Source organism: Giraffa tippelskirchi, chromosome 6 (genome assembly GCF_054371585.1).
Source record: "Giraffa tippelskirchi isolate mGirTip1 chromosome 6, T2T-mGirTip1v1.2.pri, whole genome shotgun sequence".
In the NCBI taxonomy this organism is placed as follows: Eukaryota; Metazoa; Chordata; class Mammalia; order Artiodactyla; family Giraffidae; genus Giraffa; species Giraffa tippelskirchi.
Genome location: NC_137280.1, coordinates 104,200,984 through 104,215,140, shown reverse-complemented (window position 1 = coordinate 104,215,140; position 14,157 = coordinate 104,200,984). Strand labels below are relative to the sequence as shown.

The 14,157-nt window shown below is 36.3% G+C and overlaps 1 long non-coding RNA gene across 2 annotated transcripts in view; it reads right to left on the bottom strand.

The window, feature by feature from the left end:
• The window catches only part of LOC145509733 (uncharacterized), a 1,421,207-nt gene that overhangs the window by 587,303 nt on the left and 819,747 nt on the right, over nt 1–14,157 (bottom strand). Inside the window, exon 8 of one of the 2 annotated variants that reach the window (XR_014056369.1) lies at nt 10,216–10,317. The exons of the other annotated variant lie outside the window; for it this stretch is intronic. This is a non-coding gene — a long non-coding RNA (uncharacterized LOC145509733). The remainder of the gene's footprint in view (nt 1–10,215; nt 10,318–14,157) is intronic. 2 annotated transcript variants of the gene reach the window in all.

Here is a 14,157-nt window from a genome sequence, read left to right as displayed (position 1 = left end):
CAGTGGTAAAGAACCCACCTGCCAAAGTAGGAAACCCGGGTTCAGTCCCTGGGTTGAGAAGATCCCCTGGAGAAGGAAATGGCAACCCACTCCAGTATTATTGCCTGGGAAACCCCATGGACAGAGGAGTCTGGTGGGCTACAGTCCATGGGATCACAAAAGAATCAGACATGACTGAGTGACTAAACAACAAAAGAGGCAAAATGAGTTAAGCTAATGAAGAGAGTTCCAAAGAATAGCAAGGAGAGGTAAGAAAGCCTTCCTCAGTGATCAGTGCAAAGAAATAGAGGAAAACAATAGAATGGGAAAGACTAGAGATCTCTTCAAGAAAATTAGAGATACCAAGGGAACATTACATGCAAAGATGTGCTCAATAAAGGACAGAAATGGTAGGGACCTAACAGAAGCAGAAGATGTTAAGAAGAGGTGGCAAAAATACACAGAAGAACTGTACAAAAAATGATCTTCATGGCCTAGATAATCACGATGGTGTGATCACTCACCTAGAGCCAGACATCCTGGAACGTGAAGTCAAGTGGGACTTAGGAAGCATCCCTATGAACAAAGCTAGTGAGGTGATGGAATTCCAGGTGAGCTATATCAAATCCTGAAAGTTGCTGCTGTGAAAGTGCTGCACTCAACATGCCAGCAAATTTGGAAAACTCAGCAGTGGCCACAGGACTGGAAAAGGTCAGTTTTCATTCCAATCCCAAAGAAAGGCAATGCCAAAGGATGCTCAAACTACTGTACAATTGCACTCATCTCACACGCTAGTAAAGTGATGCTTAAAATTCTCCAAGCCAGGCTTCAGCAATACGTGAACCGTGAACTTCCAGATCTTCAAGCTGGTTTTAGAAAAGGCAGAGGAACCAGAGATCAAATGGCCAACATCCGCTGGGTCATTGAAAAAGCAAGAGAGTTCCAGAAAAACACCTATTTCTGCTTTATTGACTATGCCAAAGCCTTTGACTGTGTGGATCACAATAAACTGTGGAAAATTCTGAAAGAGATGGGAATACCAGACCACCTGACCTGCCTCTTGAGAAACCTGTATGCAGGTCAGGAAGCAAAAGTTAGAATTGGACATGGGACAACAGACTAGTTCCAAATAGGAAAAGGAGTACGTCAAGGCTGTATATTGTTACCCTGCTTATTTAACTTTTATGCAGAGTACATCATGAGAAACGCTGGGCTGGAGGAAGCACAAGCTGGAATCAAGATTGCTGGGAGAAATATCAATAACCTCAGATATGCAGATGACACCACCCTTATGCAGAAAGTGAAAAGGAACTAAAGAGCTTCTTGATGAAAGTGAAAGAGGAGAGTGAAAAAGTTGGCTTAAAACTCAACGTTCAGAAAACTAAGATCATGGCATCTGTTCCCATCATTTCATGGCAAATAGATGGGGAAACAGTGGAAACAGTGGCTGACTTTATTTTTCTGGGCTCCGAAATCACTGCAGGTGGTGACTGCAGCCATGAAATTAAAAGATGCTTACTCCATGGAAGGAAAGTTATGACCAACCCAGAAAGCATATTAAAAAGCAGAGACATCACTTTGTCAACAAAGGTCCATCTAGTCAAGGCTATGGTTTTTCCAGTAGTCATGTATGGATGTGAGAGTTGGACTATGTAGAAAGCTGAGTGCTGGAGAATTGATGCTTTTGAACTGTGGTGTTGGAAAAGACTCTTGAGAGTCCCTTGGACTGCAAGGAGATCCAACCAGCCCATCCTAAAGGAGATCAGTCTTGGGTGTTCACTGGAAGGACTGATGTTGAAGCTGAAACTCCTACTTTGGCCACCTCATGTAAAGAGATGACTCATTTGAAAAGACCCTGATGCTCGGAAAGATCGAGGGTAGGAGAAGAAGGGGACGATAGAGGATGAGATGGTTGGATGGCACCACTGACTCAATGGACATGGGTTTGGGTGAACTCCGGGAGTTGGTGATGGACAGGGAGCCCTGGCATGCTGCGGTTCATGGGGTCACAAAGAGTCGGACATGAATGAACGACTGAACTGAACTGAACTGAATGAAGAGAAGGTCCATGTGAATACAGAGATTTAGCATGTGGTAATGAAATGTGTAGCTGAGTTGAGCTGGGGTGGGAAACTACTGAGGTTGGCAAGGAGAGGATGACTAGTAGAGTTAAGTAAATAAGTTGAAGAGGAAAAAAACAGTTCCTGAGCTGCAAATACTTGCCCAGAATGTAGACTAATGTACATTATTCAACCACAAGAGTAGACGAGCCAAGGATATTGCGGTTCTTTGAGGAAGTAGAATTAAAGATCTCAATGGAGGGCAGGTATAAAATGATTCTTGTATCTTGGTAGTGGAAACCAAATGTCATTTTAATGACCTTATCCTGAGGAAACTCATGAGCAAATGAGTAAAGGGTCACTGGAGGCCAAGTCACATACTGCTCCTCAAGATTTGCTTTGGGCAGTGGCTTACAAGGTAGTCGGATGCAAAGAGCAAAGTCAGGAAGGAAGAAGGTAAAATAAATGTTCACATATTGAGGTATAGAAAAGACATTCTTGTTTCTGTATGAGTTAACTTTAATTCATAATTCATTCTAACTAAAATAGCCTGTTTGTGGCCTATCAAATGTACATTGTATAACTGCTTTAATTATTAAAGAAAATGGCACACTGACCAGAAGAATGTCCAGGTTAAAAATTAAAATTAAATGCTCCTCTTCCTGGGATGCCAATGCTGGTACTCCTTTGATTATGAGACTCCCTTTCCAGGAGCCAAGGCCATACTGTACAGGCTGTATGTGTACAGCCTAGTTTTTTTGAAACCTTGAAGAAATGTAGCCTTATTTATTGTTCTTTGTTCTGAAAAGATATAAAACTGTGCTGAAAACCATGCTTTCCCAGAGCAGTTTCTCAGAGGAATCTGGGAAGCTGGCTTCTGGACTATAAGCCTCAGTTTGGCTCAAATAAAACTATTTTCTTAGTATTCATTATTTATTGATTATTTTCATTGACAGAAGGAATCTAAATGACATAACCAAGGATTATCTCAAGCCTGTTGACTAAGAGAATTTTAGGTGCTGTTGACTAAGCTTTTCCATTGATTTTGAGTAAGTCATTGTGGTTCTCCTCAGCAGTGGCTCTGATCCAGGATAAATTTGTTGGAATTGGACCAATCTAGTAACAAACTAATTATATTAATCTCCTGGCCTCTGACTTCTATCATTTCCTAAAAAGTTTGGGCTGGCTCCCCTAGAAAGGGCAGTGGAAATGGTGATCAACAACATGAAGTAGTACATGGTTAGATTCATAGTTGGAACTTTATGTCACATGATCAAATTAATGTAAGTTACAGCAACGATTCTCATTCTCATTGGGGACTTTTTGGTGAGTATGGAGAAAAATGTGTAAAATTTCAAAAAGCATATTGAGTCTCATAATAGTCAGCTCTCCATACCCACAGATTCATTTTATATAAGGGGCTTGAGCGTTTGGGGAATTTGGCAGCCATGTTGGATTCTGAAACCAATCCCCTACAGATACCAAAGGAGACTAGGTAATTTCATATTGAAAACATAAGATATATATTCACCTACTATTGTACAATCTTTAGGTCATGTAAAAAAGTATAAAAATAATGAAACAAACAGCTAAGTATACATTACTCATTTAAGAATTAGGGACTTTAGAGGAAATGCTTTCAGTTTTTCACCATTGAGAATAATGTTTGCTGTGGGTTTATCAAACATGGCCTTTATTATGTTGAGGTATGTTCCTTTCTCTGGAGGAGGACGTGGTAACCCACTCAAGTATTCTTGCCTGGAGAATCCCCATGGGTAGAGCATCCTGGCGGGCTATGGTCCATGGAGTTGCAAAGAATGTCTGATTGCAATCAAATGTCTATGACTGAGCGACTAAGCACAGCACAAAAGAGTTTCCTTTCTATGCCCATTTTTGAAGAGTTTTATCATAAATGGGTGATGAATTTTGTTGAAAGCTTTTCTGCATCGATTGAGATGATCATATGGTTTTTATCTTTCATTAATACTACACTGATCGATTTGCATATATTGAAGAATCCCTGCATCCCTGGGGTAAACCCTACTTGATCATGGTGTATGATCTCTTTACTCTGTTGTTGAATTCTGTTTGCTAGAATTTTGTTTAGCATTTTTGCATCTATGTTCATCAGTGATATTGGCCTGTGATTCATGTTGATGTATGGCAGAAACCAATGCAATATTTTAAAGCAATTATCTTTTAATTAAAAATAAATAAGTTAAAAATAAGAATTAGGGACAACAAATATAATTGAAACTCTAAGCCACATGAACCCAATCACTTTTTTCCTAGAATTAACAGTTGTCCTAATCTTGTCTGTCATCCCCTAAGCCCTTTCAAGTTTTGAAAGGGTAATATAACAAAATACTCTTTTGTTATATTACTATTGAAATAATTTCAAATGTTTCAAAACTACTGAAATTATTTCACATAGTATGTAGCCTTCTGCAAATTTTTACTGTCCTCATTATTAGGCTTTTAGATGTTTTCATATTGTTACACATAGCTTTGATTCATTTTGACTGATGAATATTATTTCCATTATTTGCAAAAAGCACAGTTCATGTATCTGTTCTTCTGCTGATGAGCATTTAAGTTATTTAGTTTCTCCATATCACTAGTAATGCTACAGAGAACATTTTTAGAGTTTATCTAGGTGCACATGTATGATGGTGAAATTGTCACATCCTCAGGTAGGCATATTTTCAAATTTCTGACATTTTTATCAATTGCTCACTAAAATGGCTGTACAAGGTTCCCTCCCCTCCACGAAGCAACCTATGACAGCGATTGACATCCTCTCCACTACTTTCAAAATGTTAGTCTGATGCTTGTGAAATGAGGTCTTGTTCTTTTCATCTGGAATTCCTAGACAAGCATAATTTTAATAGTAATAAAAACAAACTCCAGAGAGTAAAACTCAACAACCACTTTTGCCCAGTAGGATAACTCAATAGGCTGTCTCTGAGATCCTCAAGTTGATGGGTGAAGAAGCCATGGTCCCCTAGGGAAATGTGTGAAATTGTCTGAGATGGGGCTCTGGTGTTTTATTTATTTTGGCTTGGGAAAATGGTGGGGAAAAGTTCAGCAGAGAGAGCAAAGCCCATTGTATTGGGTCTATTACTACAGGATAAAAGAAAGACAAAGTTGTATACAAAAAAGCAGAGTGATTCAGAACTAAAAAGGGAGAATGAGAATTAAAAGAGCTTCAGTAATTTAAGGGGGTTACTGCTGTTTCTTTAGAATTTGCCTGTTTGAATCTTATTCTCTTAGTTTACCATTTATGTCACCAGGGCCTCCAGTTACGACCTACTTAGAACAAATGACTTATTTATAATAATTACAGAATCATGGAGTTGGTAGGAATCTTAGGCATTATCTTATACATTAGAAAACTGAAGTATAAAGATAAGTTACACACTCACATGAACAGGTTTTAATAAACAACTAAAGAGAGAGACATTTAGGGTCTTCGACTAATTGGTCCAAGTTTTCTGGAGTATTAACCTGATCCCTAGGATAGAAGAAAGATCCCCATTTTGTCCTTAAATTTGTGATACAGTGTTTGAGAGCATAGATTTGGAAACAGAGAGGCCTGGGCATGATCCCAAGCTCAGCAAATGTTAAAGGTATGATCTTGATCAAGCCATTTGACTTCTCCAGCTTCAGTTTTCTTATTTGTAAAATAAGGGAGGTTTTAATTTCTACACACACATTGTTCTTATGTCATGAGAATGAAACGATAAAGCCATCTTAGTCTCTGACAAAGATTAAGCAATGATAAATGGTTGATGTTATATTTTTAACACGTCAGTATTTGAGATACAAACTAGTCATTTTGGTGTTCTGCCTTGAGCTGCCAGTGGAACAAAGAGGAAAGTTTGGTTAGTTATACAAGTCAGCATTGTCTGGTCTAGGTCTCCATCACAACACACCATGCTTGCTTTTGACTGTGTAACCTGAATTTGGAGAATTTTTTTTAACTTCAATGATTTGAAATTTTCCTTACTTACTCAGTTATATGTCTCTATCCCAATGAATCTGTGTTTACATACTTTGGAGACTTAGAAACTGGGTTGTCTCCCTACTTTTCAAATCTTTCATTTCCACACTCTAAAATATGTGCAGCTAAAATTCTTTCATTATTTTTGAAGGAGAATCAGTTGCCATTTGAAAAATAATTATGAGTTTTTACTTGGGTATGGCATCCCTTTTACCTATTTCCCTTGTCACATGAATTTATCATTATTTTTCTCTTGCTTTTATATCTGTTGACAGCTTCCGCTTCAAGATGGCTGAGTATATATACACACATAAGTTTACCTTTACACTCTCCTAAAATCATATTGAGGAAAAAACCCTCAAAAACAAAAAATAGAGTAAATCTAAAGCAGTGCAGGGAAAAATATCCATCAGTAGACAATAATATTGGGAAAGTTGTAAACGCTCTAAAGATGATAGATGATATTTTTTTAAACTTAACCCAACAGAACCAAAGAACTGCTCTCATAATACAAGTATAACATAGAATCACTGAAATGGTATGCTTCCCCAGAATGGCTCTGGGTCAGAATCATGACTAGGGTGATGCGAATGAGACAAATGAGGAAATTGCCCTTTGAAAAGTTTCAGAATTTGAGGGGTGCTCAAAACTTAGTAATTGGAAGGAATAATATTTTTAAAAACTAAAATTAATGCCAAATTCCATTGTTAAAAAATATCAGTATGACTCATTTTTCCTTTAGCCTCACACTCCAGTGTAGCATGGAACTATGAATGATCCTGTCTTCATTTAAAGTTTGATATTTTATCCATCCTAGAGTTTTGCTTTATTTTTGATCCTTTTAAAAAAGTACACTAAAATATTATTTATCTTGATTACTGTTTTAGCATCTACTTAAATTTTATATCTACAGTAAATCCTCAGTCACCTTTTATGCACCATTGGAGTCTCAGCTGTACCCTGAGTATTCTTCAGATCAGAAGCAGCAGGAGAGGGCTCTGAGAAAAACTCTGAATATTATTCAAAGGATTGTGAATCACTGGGCTTGACCCAATACATAATGCACTGACTCTGGTGTTTGTCCTCAGGATAAACGGAGAGATAAGTTCTTGAAATAATATGGCAACTTTTCCTCAGGGAACTTACACGGTGGGCTTTGAGGTTATAGGAAGAAACAGAGCAGGAGTCTAAATACCTTTCACAATATATAAGAATTACCTGTATACAAAATATAAGCTCCCCATGTATCTTTAAAATAAAATCAAATCAACCATATGTTCACTGGTGCCACACACCCAGCCCTTTCTTAGTTATTTGCTATAGCTAAAAATGACCTGTAGACTAAACACATATTCCTTTCCTGAAAAACAGTGATATTTACTGGAAGTGAGGAAGATCTCTGTAGTCTTTACTATAGCTCAATCACAGGAAGAGGAGAAAACCCAACACAGTATAAAGATATACCTGAAACATGTAAAAGGATAAATTCTCACCTGAGAAAGTAAAGTTGACAACAGAAATAGAAGGAAACTTGAATTGTTTCTATTCCCAGAGAGATTTGACAGGATATCAAATTCATAGTATAAGAGCAGGCTACTTTGCAAATAGGGTAGTGAGAGCTTGGGAAATTTTACTGCAAATTCCTTTTAATTTCAGTATAAAATCAGAAGAGTAGTGAAGTAGGAAAGTCACAACCTGAACATGTGTCATATTCAAGGATAGTTTTGTTCCTTACAGAATCCCCAGCACCTGGATGAGTTCAGTACACGTTGATCTTGTCTTATGAGAACAACAGGCTAGAGTTACTGTAGTAAATTGTGACATCATTTTCAATTGTTTTCTACCCTCTCTGTTGCCATGTGACTTGAAGTACTATTTTACAGGAGAAGCATACATCCCAATTCCCTCGATATCAGGGACATGTGGCGTGTTTCGGCCAATGGGAGGTGAGCAGATGTGAAATATACTATGTCCAGTCAAGTTTTGAAAGCCTTGAGTGCCTTAGTTCTTTGTATGTATGTATGCATTTATTTATTCTGTTCACCAAAAGAATGGCAGGTCCTAAAAAGGGGTTGCTCCTTCAGTCCAGATTCTGAAATGAACAAGATAAATGCAGTAAAGCACATTCAGTCTGCAACTTTCAGAGATAACATGAAACATAAGAGAGAATTGAGCTTTCTGTGGTAAAGCACTGAGGTTTGGAGGTTATTTGCCATCAAAGCAAGGCTGACTATTACAGTTAACTGATTCATTTTGATGTTGTTTAGGCAAATTTATCTCAAAATCCTTGTGTTACTAATACATGGAACTTACTAGTGAAATATTAATAGAGTAAGAATTACCTATTTGAAAAAAAATTTAGGACCAAAAAAATGTGACCAACCAAAAATGTAATCAGGAAAGGTAAATGTTAACCAGCAAAATAATAAGAAGCACAATAGAATAAGAAAAACATAACAGAAGATAGTAGAAATAAATACAAATATTTTAGTCATAACAATTTTAATATAGCATATTAAAATTCCTTATTAAGAGACAACTAATTTCAGATTGAGTAATTGCTACTGAGAAATAAAATTTAAAATCTAGTAATGTAAGCACTGGACTATTTCATCTGAGATTATAACTCTTAGTAATCCAAAGTTAAATTTTAGTGAGTACTGAAAATATTTATGAAACATCTGAATGTTTTAAACAAGTATTCAATATTAGTCATTTCTATTACTCTCATCTATCTTAACAAGAAAAAAATATACATCCAAACACATATATATACACTCATGCACATATATATATCCCCTAGAAAACCTCTGAAGATAAAAAGTTTTCCCCTTAATTGTTCTTTTATATTGTTTACCTAAATATGGCTGCCTAAGTTGCATAATACTCTCAGAGATACAGAGACATGAAGAGGGAACAAATATTCCATCCTGGTTAAGAAGAAAACTATACTCCTTAACCACCAGTTATCCAGGCGAGAAACAAACATCCACATAGACATAAGAAAAGGATTCTCATTCTTGTGGCAAAACAGAACAAACAAAACTGAAAAAACTATACACAAAATTTTGTGTGTTCAAGTTTTCTAAACTCTACTCATACTTAGAGTGAACACGTAGGGTCTCAACATAGTTATTAGCAACATTGCCTTTCACCTTCAAAATTGCCCTGGTTTGGTTGATAAATTCATGGCATCCATGTATCAACCTTACTGTGGTTTATTACAGTATGTATAATAAATGGAAATAGAACTACAGATATTGCAGTCAGGGAGTTTTACTCTTCTTCATAATAGCGTGCTACAGAATCCTGGGGGATTCAGAGAGGAAAATGGTAGGTACACAAAATGAGTCATTAATTGCCCTGTAATCTAGATCCATTATAGTCATTAACTTTCTGTTTTAGTTTAGTCATCTGTAAACTAGAGATAACATATAATTTTAGTAACTTCATAACCATTCCTGTAAGACTTGGATAATATGACATGGGACCATTTTGCATACCATAATGCTTTAAGCATTTTAACTATATTTTTATTGATAATCTAAACATTATTTATTTAGAGTACTTAGCACTGTCTCTTTTTCTCTTTGGCAGCTGTGTGTGTAGATTCAAGATCATAAACTCTTGAAATAATGACATAATAAACTTTTTGAGTATACATTAAGTTTTGAGTTTAGTTAATTTTAACAGTAGGAAAACTCATATGGCATTATTTCATTCCTATTACTTTCATAGAGTTCCTTCTTCAGGTACAACCCGGAGAAAAGTAAAAAAGGCCACTTTACTCTCTTGAAGTCAATTTCTCCTAACATGGAAATAGGCCCAAATTGCTCAAAGTTCAGCTGCAAGCAGAAGACATTCACAGAGGTTTCTCTAATTTTCGTGGAAATGAATGGTGTGTGTTACTTGGTGTGTACTTACGATGATGAAAGAAACCTTCTCCATTAGTGACTTTTAAATTAATGACTTAAAGAAAGATGCAATAAGTAGCAATGAGAATCAGGTTTTAGTTTTTATCTCCCTTCTATGACTAATCTCGAAAGTCTTAAATTAAGTGTCAAAATTCTTACAGCCTAGCTTTCCGCCTACCAAAATAGCATGTCTCTATATTTAATGGATAGCTTGTTTCAACAAAACTTTTAAATTATTTCTTAAACTCAGAACACTCACATTTGAGGTGAGAGTTGATTTCACTTGGTTCTGTCTGGCGGGGCCATCTCTTTTCCTCTTGAAGAATACAATTTCTCTAGCTTTGTCTCATCCTGCATAATTCTAGGAGAAATTTCACGGGAATAAATATGTAGAGATGAAGCATGCTTGCTTTGTTCTCGACCCTGCATAAATCACTGGCTTTAGTAGTTCCAAAACACTATTTGTATTATGTAAATAAAGATGCTACTTTTCCAACATTATTTTGAAGATTTCTATATAACAGTGCACTTTAAAAAATGTAGCAATTGCTATCATTGTGTACAGTGACTGAGTAAGCTACTGGTATTGATAACACTCTCCAGAAACCCTGAATTAAACATCTTTATTGTTGAGGAATACAGAGAAAGAGAAAAATCTTTCTATGTGGCATGAAGGCAAAGGAGGAAATATTCCCAGCACCACAGGGAAGTATTGCTACCAAAAATAGTCATTTTCACCAGTTAAGGTCAGAGAAAAGACAACAAACCTGCCACAACCAACAAGGCAATCTTTCCAAAGTAGTTAATCTCTAAGAATAATGATAATGAGCAAACTCAAAAAATCTCAGATCCTTCCTTGGTAGTTCTCTGGTTGAGAATTAGATCTACAAACTCTCTCTGGTACACTTAAGAATTACTTTGAAATATGGCAATTTCAACAGGGAAGGATGTTATTACATCATTATTGCTGCAGTGCAACTAATGAGAGGAAAGTAATGTTGTTCCTGAAAGAGTTAATGCTGTGCCTCTCCTTACACCTAATTAACAACAGGAAGGCCTTAGGCAAGAGAGAAAATAGGACTTTTGGGATTATGTAATCTCATCTGATTCCAAGTAAACCCAAGGAATATCTGTCAACCAGACAGACAGCAGTAACAGCTAGGATTTGCAATTTGATTTTTAAAACCTTCTGTGGGGAAATAGATGTGAATGCAGAAAAGGAATTTGCTTCAGTTAAGCTTCAGATTTCCAGAGGGTCATTAAATTAAATTCACAATCACTGAGAACTCTAATAAGTATTTGCTTTTGCATTTAGTAAAATCTCACTAATTTGGACTAAGGAGAAAGAATAAAACTTTTGAATTAAAGAATATCTTTAAAGAAATGATGAGGTCCTGAAACTAGGTAAATAGAATATGGCCTCAGGGGATTTAATAATGATGTATAGTTAGAATATCAAGGTAAAGTTAATTTATTAGTTGTTTATAAGGGCAAGAGGTGACAGCTATCTACAGGAAGGGTTGTCATGCAGTAAAGAAGGCCAACTTGTTTTACATTGCTCCAGAAGGCAGAGTTAAAATTCATGGGTTGAAGTTTCAACGAGCTGATTTTGGCTTTCTACTGAATATGAATTTACTGTTTCCCATGAGGAAATGAACCTCCTGTCATGTAAAGTAGTCCAGCTACCCATTGACCATCTGTAAGGGAGATTGTGAAAAGAATTCTTGTATTTGAGTTAGATCAGTGCTTTAAACTTCTTTTTTGCAACAGAAATTTTGAAAAATTGAAATCGTACTCAGAATTTCAGTATATAAAACAGATGAAAGAGTTGAAATGATTCCTGGATGAGTTAGAATTTTAAATACTTGAGAATATATCATGGTTCATATAATTTTGCCAACTCTTTACTGGAGCCCTTATGTCTCACAAAGAACGGACAGAAAGCTCTCTCCAGATCACTGGTTTTCTGATAAAGAAGGTACTGGGGATGATCATTTAATTGAAAAGAAACAAACAGAAAGGCCAATATTCCCTGAAAACGTATTCCTTATAACTTACTTATTCTAAGTAAAAAAGCAGTTAACTTGAACTTATAGGTGAACTAAATGAGAATTTCTGAAATGATGACTATGTCACAGACTAGATTCAGAGATGCGGAGATTTTCTAAACAGAGGTTTAATAATTGTGGTAGCCAGCCTCCAAGGTGGCCCTCAAAGGTTTTCACCTCCGGCTATTCAGGCCCTAGTGAGGTCCCTTCCCACAATGAATCAAGGCTTGTCAGTAGAATACTGCAGATGAGATCATGTGTTTTCTGAGGCTAGGTTATAAAGTAAATCATAGATTCTAACCTGGCCCCTTGGATCATTTGCTCTGGGGGAAACCAGTATTGTGTTGTGAGGTCACTTAAGCTGCTATGTGGAGAATCACAGTGACAGGAGCTGAGGCCTCCTACCAACAGCCATGTGTCTGAGACAACTCAGAAGCAGATCGTATAGCCTTCTTTAACTTTCAGAAGGTTGCGGGCTAGCTGACATCTGACTGGAATCTGTGAGAGATCCTGAAACAGAACAGCTTGGTGAAGCTGCTCTACAACTTCTGACCCAAAGAAACTGAGATAATAAATGATAACTGTTGTTTTTAAGACACTAAGTTTTGTGGTAATCTGTTATGCAGTCAAAAAATAGTAATAACTGAGCATCCACTTCCTGGAGATTTTTTTCGAGAGTCATTCACTTTTCATTATGACTGAGGAGATGACCTCAAAAATCTATAAGCATCATGAGAACATAGGGCCACTTTTTTTTTTTTTTTTCACACCAGTATCCTCAGTAACTAGTTCAGTTCCTGGAGAAGGTTTCCATAGATTCAATACAATTTTACTGAATAGATGAACAAATAAAAAAGACTGAAAATCTTTGCAAGTTAAAATTAATGAGTTCAAATTGAGTTATTCAATAGCTGGTTTATGATTTGTTTTCTTATAAATCTCAAATTTTCAGTTAAAAAATTAAATACTTTTTTGAAGGAAAAAGTAAAGAATTTTCTTAAATTAGTAATTAAATTTCTATGAAATATAAATAACATGTGGACTATAGTCAGGAAAGGCATTCTAATGTGGTATGATTTAAGCTCAAAGCAATTGAACAACATACGCCCTTCCCTTTGCCTGAAATGAAACTTGCTTCCTTTCTCCAGATTTCATTCCCTTGTGCTTCAGGCTCAGCAGAGCTGTAGCTCGACCTTCAGGGTAGACTCTCCTGATTCCTTTTGTCTGGACTTGGTGTCATAGAGCAATTGCAGAATGGCACATTCAGTTTTCCAAAACAGCTTTACTGTTTTTACAAAAAATAGTACATGCATATTTAAGAAGAGTGAAATAATAAAGGATAATGGCTACTAAACTGTTCTCACCTCCAGGCTATTTAATGAGTGATTAAATTTTAAGTCCTCACAACCAACAAGTCTAAAAGCACAAGATGCAGCTACAAATTCTTATATAAGTTTATGCAGAAAAGCATACTCTACATAATAGCAAAAAGACATTTTTAAGACTAGAACTCTTCTAACTGCCAAGATTCATTTTCTTTCCTTGTGGCTTATAATCTTCTTTCCTTCCCCGTCATACTGATTTAACAGCATGGTGGATTATTTTAATTGTATTTTTGAGAAGTCTTCATTTTTGCAAGATGAATGACATTTTAGCCTCTGAAACTGTGTCTAGGCTCAAGTAAATTCACTAATAGGACATTCTGTAAGTAGGAATGAACATTTCCTACACATGTAGCTTATATACATTGATGATTACTTGACTTGTATTTACCACCTACGGGAACACCGAATGCTCAGGATGCCAAAATTATTTAGGTCAACAGACATTTGCTGCACAGTGACTAAATGTGAGGCCTTAGATTAGAAAGACAAGGAAGGTATATTCCCTACCTTCAAAGAGATTAGAGGTTAAATAATTAAAAGGAAATATATCAATCAAGGCTGTGTGAACTTTTTCTTAAAAACTTTTTATGTAGCTGGACATTCTCTAAGATACAGGTCATGGCAAGGGAATTCTGCCTGATCAGGAATATGGTACAGAATGATTTCCAACTAGATTATATTGGTTACTGGACTATACCAGGAAAGTCTCAACTCAGGGATAGCTGACTGTGTATTAGAATATTTGAATTTTTTTAACTCATTCAGCAT